Below are 10983 nucleotides of genomic sequence, written 5' to 3' on the forward strand. Positions count from 1 at the left end.
CACAGTATAAAATAAAGGAAGAAGGTCATATGAGCAAATCCTGTCAATTTCATACAAGGAGATGCTGTAAAGAAATGGTGGAGAGTGGTGGGCTAAACGTTGCCATAGGGAGTAAAGAGGACACTGCTCTTTTCCCTGTGAATCAGGAGAATTAGAAGAGCTCTACTGGTTATTTAAAAAGAAAAGAAAAACACTGGGGAGCTAGTTTTGTCAAAGAGATGAGAAAGATGCAAAGATGTCTTGGAAAAAATAGAAATTCTGAAGGAAAACTTTCTTAATATATGAAATGTCTTTATGCAGTGCTGAGTGGGTTAGTTGAACTGTGTGAAAAATGATTGCAGAGAGGGGTAGGAGAGGATTTTGTGTGAGGCTTTTATTAAGGTGATCATTTGCTACGCAGGGTTGGAGGCGATAATGGAAAAGGCAGTGAGAGTAATTTACATTTATCTTACTATTTAATCACATGACCTTTTATTGTTACCTTTGGGCTAGGCATTTTGCTAATAATTGAACCCTTACAACAACACACTGAGATAAGTGCTACTATCTCATTTTTTTGGCAGGAAGAAAATGAGTTTCCACATGTCACATAGGTAGATAGGAGGTTAAGTTAAAAGTAAAATCTTGGTCAGATTACCTACAGAGTCCCTTAAGCATTTACTCAAACTCACAGCGATCTTTCTTGTTGTTGCTTATCTGTTGATCTGTTTTTTTAATCACGTCTACCAATTAAGTTATAGTAAACATTATCCTTAAATGTTTACATTTAAGTAAATGTAGTTGCAATGTTTAATTAAAATACCATAAAATTTATATACTATGAAATTATTTTTCAATGTTCATTAAAATGATGACTTTCAATCCAATGGCTTAAAACAAATGTGGGCTTTAGTGGTAATTTTTTTTTTTTTTATCCTTTTTTTTTTTTTTTTATCCTTTTTTTTTTTTTTTTTTTTTGGGGGGGGGAACACCAGGTTCAATCAACTGTTTTTATACACATATCCCCGTATTCCCTCCCTTCCTTGATGCCCCCCACTCGAGTCCCCCCCACCCTCCCCACCCCAGTCCTCTAAGGCATCTTCCATCCTCGAGTTGGACTCCCTTTGTCATACAACAACTTCCCACTGACTATCTATTTTACAGTTGGTAGTATATATATATCTGTGCTACTCTCTCGTTTCTTCTCAGTTTCCCCTTCACCCCCCGCCCCCTCCCATACCTCGAGTTCTCCAGTCCATTCTCTGTATCTGCGTCCTTGTTCTTCTCACTGAGTTCATCAGTACCATTTTTAGATTCCGTATATGTGAGTTAGCATACAATATTTGTCCTTCTCTTTCTGACTTACTTCACTCTGTATGACAGATTGTAGTTCTATCCACCTCATTACATATAGCTCCATCTCATCCCTTTTTATAGCTGAGTAATATTCCATTGTATATATATGCCACATCTTCTGTATCCATTCATTTGTTGATGGGCATTTCGGTTGCTTCCATGTCCTGGCTATTGTAAAGAGTGCTGCAATAAACATTATGGTACAAGTTTCTTTTGGGATTATGGTTTTCTTTGGGTATATGCCCAGGAGTGGGATGACTGGATCATATGGTAGTTCTATTTGTAGTTTTTTAAGGAACCTCCAAATTGTTTTCCATAGTGGCTGTACCAACTTACAGTTCCACCAACAGTGCAGGAGAGTTCCCTTTTCTCCACACCCTCTCCAACATTTGTTATTTCCAGACTTTGTGATGATGGCCATTCTGATTGGTGTGAGGTGATACCTCATTGTGGCTTTGACTTGCATTTCTCTGATGATGAGTGATGTTGAGCATCTTTTCATGTGTTTGTTGGCCATCTGTATGTCTTCTTTGGAGAAATGTCTATTTAGGTCTTCTGCCCATTTGTGGATTGGGTTATTTGCTTTTTTGGTATGAAGCTGCATGAGCTGCTTGTATATTTTGGAGGTTAATCCTTTGTCCGTTGTTTCATAGGCAATTATTTTTTCCCATTCTGAGGGTTGCCTTTTAGTCTTGTTTATGGTTTCTTTTGCTGTGCAAAAGCTTTTAAGTTTCATGAGGTCCCATTCGTTTATTCTTGATTTTATTTCCATGATTCTAGGAGGTGGGTCAAAAAGGATGTTGCTTTGATGTATGTCAAAGAGTGTTCTGCCTATGTTTTCCTCTAGGAGTTTGATAGTGTCTGGCCTTACATGTAGGTCTTTAATCCATTTGGAGTTTATTTTTGTGTATGGTGTTAGGAAGTGTTCTAATTTCATTCTTTTACATGTTGCTGTCCAATTTTCCCAGCATTTAGTGGTAATTTTAAAGAAGAAAACAGGAATTATCAAGTAGAAAATAAATTAAATGGTTTCTGGAAGTTTTTTTCTGGTGCTAGCATGTGATTTTTAAGTGCAAATATGGCTTTAAAATTCTCTCAACACTTTTAATTTAGGATACAATAGTGGTCACACACTTTAAATTGTAAATTTTAAAAACTTCACTAAAAACATATACTATTACCAACCTCAATTGTGTAAAGAGTCCTGAGAACTGTCATTAGAGCATATATTTCTTAAAATGAATTTTTATGAAGCAATTAATTTGGGAAGGTGTCTCAACTAACATTTAATTGCTACTTATATTTAGAAAATTTCACTCTTTTCTTCCTTTTACAAGGCATGTTAGCAAAACTCTACACTCTAATTAAGGAAAACTGGAATTTAAAGTGGGTCTCCTAAGCCTCTCATATTTGGAATATCCTTTCACCTTGAGAACAACAGAAACAAGGATAGAGTTATTTGAATGCCTGGAATATACTTTTGCACCTCATTTCTCAGCTAACAAACTTCTTTCAGATTGAAATTTGAATGTCACTACAGTGAAAACTTTCCTGATCTCCCAGATGGTGTCAGCTACACACTGCCAGGACTCTGAGAAAGATTCAGAAGAAAGACTATCATGACTGATTATCAGCGTCTTCTGTGAATATAACTAAAAAAACTGTTTATATGCCATAATCAAGATGGATTGTTAGGGGGAAAGAGATACTCCTAATATATCTATAATAGCAATACATTCCTGTCCATGCCAAGATCTACTTAACAGTTTTCACTCAGAGTATAATTTTTTTTTGGGGGGGGGGGTGCAAATATAGTCTTTGAATATATATCCTCTTATTCCATATTCAGGAAAGTTTCCCGTCCTTCAAAACTCAAAACTGTTCTGCAAATTCCAGAGATTTCAGGATATCATCCCAATTTAATCACAAAAGCACAAGCCTACCCTATCCAGTCTGGCTGCCCATCAAGTTTACAGTGGCCCTCTCCTTGTTTCCTTCTCCAATTGAAAATTCCAACTCAATTTGTCCTAGCACTTGACATTTCTAATATATTTCTGCTAAAATTTTACTACATAATTATGTATTTGACTGCTTTTGCTAAATCATAACTTAGATAAGGCCGTTTTCACAGGAGATCACCAAAAAGTCATCTTAATGTGTGTACCTCATTTTATCAGGTATACAGCATCAATGAAGTATAGATTTTGATTATGGGTAAGGAGAAATGGCTGAGATCCTATTGTATGAGACACCGTCCCAGTTCTCAGGGGAAATACCCTTAGATTACAAATCCCTTAACAACAGGAAGGGCATTTACCTCTTGGTCTTGCCTGGAGCCTAGCATATAACAGACCATTTGAAGGTATTTGTAGCATGAATAGGTTGATAGATACATTTCTTAATTCCTAAGGAATGGTATTCTTTTCCTTGCTGTTATTATCAATATATTGCTTTTATTTAGCAAACCACAACATACTTTCAAATGAGATTTTCCATTTTACTTACTCATTTTGCACAACATTGTAAATAAGACATAACTTTACTTCAATCTCTTTCCACTCCAAAAGTCAATATTGCAGTAGAAAAGAAGCTAAACATTTCAAAATCTCAGAGAAGGGCTTACTTCTGTTTGAATTAATGCAAAGGCCATGAGAATCTGACATCTTGATCCATCTGGTCAGACATAAATGTCCTTATAATGATACTTTGGAAAGTTACTTTTGAAATCCCATTTGGTTAGACTATGTAATGTGAGTGGCACCAAGGGTTGCAGAGTCTGTATCACATCCCCATTCCCCAGAGATGGATCATCTTTTGAAGCATTTGAAAACTTAAAAATAGGCCCTTATATAGAAGTCCCATTACCCTGTCTCATGTCCTTTACCAAAGATTGGAAGTTGCTGAGGTTGGAAATTTTGTGGAAGTCTTTTAATCTGATTTGTGTGTAATACATTGAGAATGGAAGTGCCTCTGCAGATGTTAAGGAAAACACTACCCACTCAGCGGGTAGAACTCAAACCAAATTTTCCTCCCACTGGACAGATATTTACTTCCTTGAAACCAAGCATGATTCATTGCTATTTTCAACTATAAAACACTAGTGAAGTAATTGAGTATGAAACATTAATATCTTTTGCTATTTCTATTCAGCACTTGAGTCCATGTTCAAGGAGAAAGCTTGGAAGGGAGGGAAGAAGACACAAACTGCTCCCCTTACCACCCTCTTGAGCTCTGCTGTCTCTACAGCTAAAGACTTCTGTTTATTTCCTCTGCAAATCAATCTGACGCCGCTGAAGTCTGGTGCATTCACTTGCCTATTCAATTATTTCTTTAGAACCCAAACTCAAAGATAAGCACTTTTCAAGAAAACAGCTAAACAAATCCATCTCCTGCATTATATCAAACTCTTTCAGACAGAAAATGCAGTCAACAGAGATCACCCTACTGAGTTGCAGATGTTGAAAATGTCACTTCTACTGGATATTTCCCTCGGGAGGGATTTTATTTTTTCCAGAGAGGAAAATGCTTTCCCAAATACCTTCTTTGGCCTTACCAGTCTACGGGCATTTTAAATCAAAGGCAATGTCTGTGCTAAAGGGGGCAATGGTGTCTCCCTCTTGTTAAGGTAACATGGATCCATAAGCAGCTCTAACAAATGGGAGGTCCAGCTAGAAGCCTTGGGCTGGAATGACTTTTACTCTCTGCTGTGTCAGCCAAAGACTGTGTTGCTTCACTGAGCTCTATTTTTGGAATCACAGAGCCGATGCTACAAATCATCATGAGGTTATCTTACCAACTGTACTAAAATTTCCACTCCTTATATCATTCAGGAGTGTGCCCTTAAAATATAGCAGGGATGTTTGTTTGGCAAAGGGCACAAAACTATGATTATAAGAAATAACTTTTGGAAACAAAGGAATATACTGAAAAATATCAGGGAACCTGGTAAATTTTGTTTGTTTTCTCTTTTGAGTTATGATCAGGGCACAAACCGGAGTTTAAAGTCTGTCTGCCAGATATGTGATTGAAGGAGTCTTCTGCTTAACATTTTTGGGCTTCAATGTCTTTCTGATAAAATGGGGATAATATATCACTTCAAGAGGTTTCTGCAGAGATGAAATGAGGCAATGCATGCAATCCATTTGCAGGGTATCTGACAAACAAAACACACACACACAAAAAATCACTAGGTATCTCTTCCTCCTTTGTTGAGAAACTGTGGCTCATGTTCAAAAGAGCTCCTTACTGGGCAGGAGATTTCTGAAGTCATTGATCATTTTTAATGGTGCTGCAGAGTTTGTCTCTAGAGTTTTCTTCTCAGTTTTGCTATCGTGCAGCTCTGGTAGATTGAAATAATAGGATGCTTAGACTATTATTCTTATTTTGACATTTTGATACAGTTCTGACCAAATGTTTGAAACAAAGGGAGGATCATGAGAAATAAAGTGTGAGTTTATTGATTTCAAGAAACTTTCATTTCTAAGTTAACCATTAAAACACTATATTAAAAGTTGGGCAGCCCATCTAGTTCACTGCGTGCAATGGTTCAGAATTTACAAGTCTTTTCACGGAGAGTTGTTTTCTCTTTCGATTCTCATAATAACACTATGCGGTTATGTAGGAATTTTTTTCCCTCCCAAAGGAGATAAACTGAGGATCCATGTGATAAAGTCACTTGTTTAAGAACAAACACTAAGTTATAATGACAAGACTAGAAACTCAATTCTCCTAAATTGAAATTAAAATATTTGGTGTTCTCTTATAGCACACGATTTGTCTTTCTATCCACCTGCGTCACCCTGAGCAGGTCACATAATCCTTCTGTACCTCAAGGGGGATAATTATACCTGACTGTTTCACCTTAGTATTAATAGGATAAGTAAAGATAATCTATACGAAAGATTTTGAAAAACATAAAATTATTATTATTCAGGAGGGATTGTCAATATATCTCCCTATGACCTCTTTCTAACAATCTGGAAGCTGATATATATATATTTTACATATATTTATTTCATATATATATCATGTTATGTATATATATGACAAAGAAGAACAGATCAGCTGTGTTCTAAGACAAAATTCCAAATGGTAGAAGAGAGCACAGCTATATATTCTCCCTACGGTTTGCACTTGTGACAATGACGGAAATAGATATCCTAGAGAAACGCTCATCTATCTTATCCCTAAGTTGTGAACCTATATCAGACATCTATTGCTACTTAACAACTGTGTGAGTCAGGGTTCTCCAGAGAAACAGAACCAACAGGAGGTTTACATTTAGATATAAAAGGAGAGAATACCATTGGTCATTAATTTATCCAAAATCTGTAAAACCCCTATTTTTCTTTCTCCCTCTTTTCCATCAGTTCCTGTGAACTGTGCATTTACTGCATTTCTCATACATTTTCCTTCCAATCAGTTCAAAGTAGTGTAAATCAAGCCATGTTCTTAATATTTTTCACTGCCTAGAGTTAAAAAAAAAAAAAAACAGAGATACACACTTGTTTAAAAGCAATGAAAATTTTGGCATTTCTTTCACAATTTTTGAGGCTTGGTGTGAGGGTGATGAGTGGAAAGAATACTTGCAAACATCCTCAGATGGTACCCACTTTAAAGGGCTGTATTTAAACTTATGCTTCGTATTTTGTTAGGAGGGCTACACTGGAAATTTTACTTACCTTTCCTTAATTACAGTTTTCTAACATGGGCAATATTGAGGTTGCTAATTAGTGATGTTTTATGAGTTATAATATCAATTTACATGTATGTACATCTATTTATATATGTTAATTTATGTATGCATATTAAAATATTATTACATGTGCATAAACACTTATTAAGTTTGCCAATTTCAGAAAAAACCAAACAAACTTTTTGGCCAATCCAATACATTACACTTGTACTATTTAAGCACATAAAGTTTTTAGGAAACAATATGTCCGGTACTTTTGTTGTATGTTAAAATACATCTCACTTAATATGAATTAACTGTTTCCAAATAGAAAAGTCTTTGAAAAATATAAGTGAATAACTGAGTAGTTCCCCAAATTCAAAACTGCAGAGGCGGGGACTTCCCTGGTGGGGCAGTGGTTAAGAATCTGCCTGCCAACACAGGGGACACAGGTTCGATCCCTGGTCTGGGAAGATCCCACATGTCACAGAGCAACTAAGCCCGTGTGCCACAACTACTGAGCCTGCGCTCTAGAGCCCTCGAGCCGCAACTATTGAGCCCTAGAGGCACAACTACTGAAGTCCATGTGCCTAGAGCCTGTGTTCCGCAACAAGAGAAGCCACCACAATGAGAAGCCCTTGCACCACAATGAAGAGTAGCCCCCACTTGCTGCACCTAGAGAAAGCCCTCGCACAGCAACAAAGACCCAAACACAGCCAATAAATAAAATTTAGTAAATAAATAAATAGAATTAAAAAAAAACTGCAGAGGAGTGTCTTGAATGCTACATTGGGGGTGTTGGTGAATAAAGGATGCAGTGGTAAAGGTGTGTGACAGCTTTCATGACATTTCCTCACATAACTTTCTTTCCCCCTGAGGCAGGCTAAGAGCTTGTGATCTAACATATCATTCTAAATCTAATTATTTTTAAAAGTAGTCAACAGCTTCCACTTAGGGAAGCACAGTTAACGCAAATCTAATGAGCACTGGATACATGCCAAGTTTAAATTTTTTTTTAAACCCTTTTAAAACATTTTCCCCATAGCTCATAAAGTGTGAAAAGTTAGGAAACCGTGATTTATTTTACTCTTTATAACTCAAAAATGCATATGTCTAAGATTAAAAAACCTCTTACCTCAAAGTAAGCTTAGGCAGTTTGATTCCTAAAGAAATTTTGAGGGAAAAATAATTACGAGAGAGAGATGATTGTTATAGTTGCGTAGAAAATAAGAACGAGTGTCTGTTCAACATATTCTTTCTGTGGCCCCAGATTTCTAAAAGGCTAATATCACTCTGAACTGTTGAAATTATCTTACATTAATTATGAGAATAAATTACTTTGTTCTTTTTTTATGGCTAAGTAATATTCCATTGTATATATGTACCACATCTTCTTTATGCATTCCTCTGTGGATGGGCATTTAAGTTGCCTCCATGTCCTGGTTATTGTAAATAGTGCTGCAATGAACATTGGATACGTGTATCTTTTCAAATTATGGTTTTCTCCGAGTGAAGTGAGACACAGAAAGACAAACATCATATGATATCGCTTATATGTGGAATCTAAAAAGAAAAAATGGTACAAATGAACTTATTTACAAAACAGAAGTAGAGCCATAGATGTAGAAAACAAACTTATGGTCACCAGGGGATAAGAGGGAGAGGGATAAATTGGGAAATTGGGATTGATATACATACACTACTGTATATAAAATAGGAAACTAATAAGAACCTGCTGTACAGCACAGGGAACTCTACTCAATACTCTGTAATGGCCTATATGGGAAAAGAATCTAAAAAAGAGTAGATATATGTATATGTATAACTGATTCACTTTGCTATACACCTGAAAGTAACACAACATTGTAAGTCAACTATACTCCAATAAAAATTTTTAGAAAAGCTAATGGTTGCAAGGAACAGAAAAATTATGAGAATGAAAACAAAACAAAACCTCTTCACAACAATGAAAAATCCTGGAGAGCTTAGGCTTCCACGGGAGCTGGAGGAGACAGAGCTGGTGAGAGGTCCTAGTCACTCCCACGAGTGGAATCTCTGATAAGTAAACACCAGCCCCAGTGTATCACTCCGGGGAGGATTCTGAAGCATCAAACAAATACATGGAAGGGAGGTGAATGCAGGGGTTCAAGAGGAAGCAGCTTGGTAAACTCTATGTAAGGAAAGGAATGTTGCAAAGACTGGAAGAGAAACATATTAAGAGATTTCCTTAATTACTCAAAGAAAAGTTACTCAAACTGGAGGGTGTGTAGCTGCTACAGGCATTTTACAAGTGAGGATAGTGAGAATGATAAGGGGCCCCCAAATGAAGCAAGTCCCACTCTGTGAACTACTTAGGGCCCTCTTGTCAAGTTCAGGAACAACAATTGTTCCTGCAAAAACTATCATTTAGGACATGCAAATTATCATCATTCTTGACACTGGAAAATGTTGCCTTTCTATTTTGAATAGAAATTTTTTGTTTGCATAAATTTTAGCCTTATAGCAAGCATGCAGGTAAATGAGTAGGGATCTGGGTTGTACAGGATATTCAGAATATTTTTAATAATTCATTGTTTTTCAGTACCTTAGTGAAACATGAGAGAAAATGTTCAAGGCACTTGATGAAAAATGAGTTTCTCGGGGTGTTTTATTAAAAAATTCTAACAAATAGAGACTTGAAAAGTGATCTAGTTGCGCTGTTAGAGAAATCACTAGTTGAAAGTTGTCCAAACTGAGAAAACCCAGAAAAGATGTGTGTTGAACTGAATTAATGTGAATCACATGGTAAAAAATAGACAAGAATAAGAAAGAAGTCTCAATAAGCACAGAGATTAACGTGCAGATGGCAGATCAATTTCCTGAGGCTTTAAGGACAAAAGAAAAGGAAATAACATTTATTGAGCTTATTCTATGTGCCAGGCATTGTATTTTACATATATTATTTAATCATTCTTTTGATAAATATTTCTTTTGAATGCTATATATGTGCTCTTTAAAAGCAGACTTTTTTTTAGAACAGGTTAAGGTTTTCAGAAAAATTGAGAAGGAAATATAGAGACTTTCCATACACTCCACACCTCATTTCCCCTATTATTAACCTTTTACATTAGTAAGATACATTTATTATAGAAAAAAAGTGCTTTTAAAACTCTTTAAAATTCTAATATCATTTGTCATTATTTCTACAGATGAGAAGCCAAGGCTTAGACAAATTGTTTCCCAAAATATGTGGCTAAATATTTTATCCACAATTCCACACAGCAATAAATCTTTTAATGCCCCAATAACATCTAAAGTACACATCTAGTCAATGACCTAACAAAATGTGTGTCTTGTGCACTTGTACTTATTGTAATATCTTTTCTATGTATTGCACTTAACTATCCCTTAAGAATTTTCATATGTGATGTCATTTCATTTTTCAACAGGGCTCATGGATAAGCACAAAGAAAATTAACAGAAGATCCAAAAGTTTGGTCAGTTGGCACTATTGCCACACTCTGTGCCCAGTAGGGTGCCCACATGATGAGGCTTAGTTTTATTTCAACATTTTACCTGAATATTGAATCAGGGATAGTACTGACACCAAAAGCCTGAAAAAGACAAACTGGTTTTTCTTTCCTCCTCCATGGAAACTACTTCATCACATCTGGCAATTACACTATAGAAGTGTACCTTCTGCTTAGTGCCCTGTATCAATTCACTACTATGTTTTCTTAAAAAATCCAAACCAACTCCTTTTGTTCATTAGAATAGTTCCTGATGCTTTATCCTGATATCTACTCATTTTCCATTATTTGGTTCATACACCATAGGGAGGGTCCCCTCGGTCTTCTTCAAATTACATTTATGACATCCCTACTTTAGTGGCACTTTTCAAACAGTGATTGCACACTTACTACTTTTACCATGTTGGCCCTCACTGTAAACACAGGTAATAATCTCCCATTAAAACGTGTACTGGGAATAAGATC

The sequence above is a fragment of the Hippopotamus amphibius genome, chromosome 4 (genome assembly GCF_030028045.1).
Source record: "Hippopotamus amphibius kiboko isolate mHipAmp2 chromosome 4, mHipAmp2.hap2, whole genome shotgun sequence".
NCBI lineage: Eukaryota > Metazoa > Chordata > Mammalia > Artiodactyla > Hippopotamidae > Hippopotamus > Hippopotamus amphibius.